The sequence below is a fragment of the Meleagris gallopavo genome, chromosome Z, assembly GCF_000146605.3.
Source record: "Meleagris gallopavo isolate NT-WF06-2002-E0010 breed Aviagen turkey brand Nicholas breeding stock chromosome Z, Turkey_5.1, whole genome shotgun sequence".
NCBI classification, from domain to species: domain Eukaryota; kingdom Metazoa; phylum Chordata; class Aves; order Galliformes; family Phasianidae; genus Meleagris; species Meleagris gallopavo.
In genome coordinates, this window is record NC_015041.2 from 36,072,792 (window position 1) to 36,077,778 (window position 4,987).

A 4,987-nucleotide genomic window follows, 5' to 3' on the forward strand; every position below is an offset into this window, starting at 1 on the left:
GTACTCAGCTCCACACACTTAGTAGGATGCCTTCTAGCTGTTTTCCAGGCTATTTTCAGGCTTATTGTCTGTATGGGTAATAAATTCAATCTTAATGTCATTATGTAAACAGTCATCAGCAACAGAGAGAAAGCCTACAGATGTGACAAATACCTCAGAGTTTGCACTGTATTTACCTAACATAGTGAGATGTAGATGGTTGTAAGACTTCAGTTTCACTAAGAAAATTGGTGGGAAAGACAAGAAGGGAAACAGGAAGTAGTACAGACAGCAAATGGAGGACAAAGAAGGACAGCAAATGGGATCTCAGGAGTAACCATCTGCAGCAAAACTCCTATGAATCTCCAAGCTAGACCCAAGCTGTCATTATATGATAGAATCATAGAATCATAGAATGGATTGGGTTGAATGGGACCTCAGTGATCATCAGGCTCCAACGTCCCTGCCACAGACAGGGCTGCCAAGCTCCATATCTAATACCAGACCATATCCTCTGTTTTCCCTGCCCTGTTACAGGCAGACAGACCTGACAGATGAGGAAGGTTAGAAGAGAGTCCCACCTCTCTGTCATGTGCGCACCTCCTGCCTGCCCTCCCCACTTCGCCAGGTTCCCCTAAGTAGTAGATTTGGGGTATTGGAAATTGAGGGGAGGTGAGTGGGGAGGCAAGGGAGGAGCTGCCTAAGAAGGGGCCTATGGCAAGGCTGTCATCCCCATTGAGACTGCCTCTGCCAGGAAAGACAGGAGGGTAATTGTGGTAGATGATTACCTCTCAGGGGAACAGAGGGCCCCACTTGCAGACCCAACCTGACCTGTAGGGACGTATGCTGCCCCTCTGGGGCCTGGGTCAGTAATATCACCAAAAAACCCCCAGATCTGGTTTGCTCCAATGATTACTGCTTGTTATTGACAATTCAGGCAAGCAGTGATGAAGTTGCTCAGGGAAGCCTGTGGGTTGTCAAAAGAGATTTCAGGGGTTTAGGGCAAATGGTTGAAGGAGTGGGAGTGCAAGTGGTATTTTTGTCTCTCCCTTTTGGGGCTGCTGAGGAATACAGAGAGGACTAGGAAAACCCAGACTTTGAATAAGTGGCTGAAAGGGTGGTGCCACCACAGGAACTCTGGGTTCTTTGACCATGGGGAAGTTTACTCAGTACTTGGCCTGATGACTGTGAAAGTGGATCCTAGCCCAGACGCTGGCAGAGTTCACTGACAAAGCTTTAAATGTGCAAGTGTGAACAGAGTATGCAGATGGCATCCTCAAGACTCCAAGCAAGCATTCATCTTAAATCTGATAACATTATGAAAAAATTCTTATGAAGCATTTAACACAAAGCCTGAGAAAGTGCAGTCAGCTTGAAGAGATGTACTCAAAAAGAAGTGTGATTGATGAAAAGATCTTGTCAACGCTCTAGCAATCAAAGAAGGCTTGGAACTGGCAGAATTTGCTATCTTGTTGGCTTCCCTTTAGATTGATCCAAGCAGTTGCCCTGTTGGAGATGTAACGTGCACCACCATCAGCTAAGTAGCTGATGGTACAATGTGCAGTAAGCAGACCCTCATGCCCCAGGCAAGCCTGTGTGGGACTGATCTGTCATAGGCATCTAGTGGATGCAAAAGGAGTTGGAATAATTGCATCTCTTCTCAAAGAGGAATCTTCCTGCCTGGAGTAGGTTGGAGTGAGCTTGTGGTGTTATGATGATAAGCTCGGTATTTTGGAAAATTGCTAGTTTTGAAGGTTAACAAAGCATATTTGAATTAACATTTTGTATGTTCCTAGTGTCGTTATTGATCTGCTGTATGGTTTTACTGACCTTGAGTGTGTAGTTCACAGTTTACTAGATAATTACATGCTGTTAATAAATCAATAAACAATTATCGTCTGATTTAAACAACAACAGTGAAGCTATTTTTTACCCAGTGATAGTAAATATGGCAGTATTTATTGCTGTCTGCTAATATCTGTATCAATACTCTCCTGGACAGTGGAATAGCTACAGATGTTAAAGAGCATAATGGATTCTGTTCAAAATAAGGATCTTTCTCTCTCCTAATTCTCTTCTGCTCTAGGCCATTTAACTCTGAATTAGCTCTGAATTTAAAGTTGCTCCAGAGCTAACCAACTTTTTCCCCTTTGCCAATCCTCCTTCAAAAAGTCTTCTCAAAACTGAGGTTTACAGGAATGCTACCCCAGTACTTAGATACTGCCACACTGTTGCCTGTCTTGTTGGGAGTATTTTCTCATTCCATTTAATTCACTTTTCTTCAAAGCTGTTGAACTGTTCATTTAGACACCACCTATGGACTCATAGACAACAGAGTTGCAGACCAGTGAAGTGATGATACTGAAAAGTCTATAGTCACTGTTCCAGACAGTAGCTTCACTTAATTACGCAATATGAGCCAAAATTCAGGAATGGTACATCTTTCTTAAAGTCACCACAGAATATAAATAGACTAATTAGCCCCAAAGTTATTCAACCCTAAACACAAAGAGTGAAAAAAAGTTTGATGTTAATTAGCAATTCCTTTATAAGTATAACCCCCCAAACTGTCCTTTCTTACACTTAATTTAATAGGAACATTTCTTATCACTAAGTCTATTGGAACATCATAGCCCTGCTGGTAAATGCCTTTTCAGTTTATTAGAATTGCATCCATCATTTTCTTTCAGTACTTTCTCTCCAGTTAAACTGTGTTCAGGCAGAAAACTAGACTCATTTCCCCCAGTCAATTCTAGGACAATGGTTTTGCTATAACTATAATAAATATTGCTATAATTTTCTGGTTTTCATGTATGTCACATTCCATCTTACGTTACCACTTAACTTTAGATCAACATTATCCAATTTGCTATGTTTTTGTATAATTTACCCAGGAAGTTTTACAATTAATAAATCCTCAATCATAGTTTAATCATAATTTTCTTAAGGTAGAACAATTAAAAAGTAGTCATTATGTATATTGAACAGCATTCCACGGTCCAGGAAATAAAACATTAAAGCGCTAAACTTTATTTATTTATTGAAACAGAAACAAAGATTGGCATTGATTTTTCACACTAGAAATGCAAAACGAATATCCCTTCCACAGTTGTTGTTTTTAAACAATTGAACTATATTGACCATGCTAAGAGTTGTAAACGTAGGCCAACATCATCTTGAGTAATTCCAGATTTTTTTTGTGCTCCACATTTTCTTTTCTGTGAAGGTAAATTTTCCTCTTACAAAGTAGTAGCAAACATTTGTAACAGCAGCCAGTTGGTGACACAAAACAGCTGCTTTTTAATATAAAGGCTTCAGTAACAGCAAAATGCTCCTTTAGTTCAGTGGGAAAAACATTCTGAAGAATCAGCAATTATATAGTGGAAATAAAAGAAAGATAATATTTGAGAAGCTTTGGGTTAGCTTTCCATTTCAATCTAAGGAAAGGCTAACAGGTGTTTTACTGTTGGTAGCATAATAAAAAGATTTTGTTACGGAAATCTCTATTAGGAGTAATAATTGTTTTAGTTCTGTTGATGTGGTGTATCTATAAAGCACTAAAAGATATAATTTATGTAAAAATTAATATTTTTGTATGGTTTTTAAAAACACAAATGACATGGTTGCTTACCATTATGGATTTCCAGTCTACAGATACATTAAAGCAAACTTACTGCTGCAAAGTGATGGAAAAACTGAAAGATTGTAGAACAGAAAGTACAAATATTTACATGTGTGAACTGCCTACTACTAAGGTAGCAAAGAAAAATTCCAAAGACAAAAAGACTAGCCAATTATCATTTTTATTATTAATTTAAACAATATTTTGTAGACCAACACCTCGCAAAGCAGATGAAAGATAATGGACCTAACTTAATCTAGATTAGGTAAATATAAGTAAATAGGAGTTGCAGAACTCTTTGAACTCAAGATCAGAATTAAGCAATCAACTTAAATAATCACTGGGAATTTAATTCCAATATACACATGCGGAAATGCCTCAAAAAACTTAAAGTAACACACAACGTCTCTACATGCAGTGTATAACGGCCACACAATAGACAAACACAGATAAGCCTGCCACATATTAGATAAACAGATAGATAAACAGATAGACAGATAGATAGATATGTAAGTATCCAGTACAACCATTATCTTTCCCTCATACAGTGAAGTGCAGTGAGTTAATAAAGCACCATTCACTTACTTTTTAACTGTTACTTTAGATTTAAAGTCCTGTTTTAGACAGCATTGCTGCAGTTGCTATACATGTTGGGAACTGAGAGAATATCATACATGTTATTCATCATTCTATTACATCTTAGTTGTGATGAAGGAAATAATAACCAGACTACTTCAGTTTAGGAAATTACAAAGCTTCTGTAAGTTGTGAAATCACGGGGTAATGAAGAACAGCTGTTTGCTTTTAACAAGATTCATAATATTATCACATTTCTTCTCATGCTGATTTAAAATATTAATAAAATCATAGAATCACTGTCTCTCTCCAATTTATAGGAGGGAGAGGAGATTCTTTTTAATATATTATACCCGGCGTGAGATTAAGAAACAACGGTTCAAATGTTGTCCAACTAGTTTATTATAAGTCTTAATTAGGGAAACAGGGAAGGGGAGAACGGACACTATTATGAATTAGTGTAATGGGGAAGGGAAGGAGGATGATAGAAAAATAGAAAAGAAGAAGAAAGGAGTCTTCATAGGAAGCAAGAGTGAGATAGTCACCGCCATGGATCCAGCATGGTTCATAGATCAGTCATTGATCGTCAGTAGCAATGAGTCATCAGGCATTGTTGTTGTTCTGTTGAGGATGATGGTGACCATGGCAATGATGGTCCCTTTTCAATGGTAGTACTAACTTATTTATAAGTCCAAAGTTGTTGAGTCAGCTCTCTTTGGAGTGACAGCTCAAATCCAAAGTGGTTGAGTCAGCTCTCTTTGGAGTGGCAGCTTCTGGCTCTGTGATCTCAGCAGAAACTCCTTTGTTCCC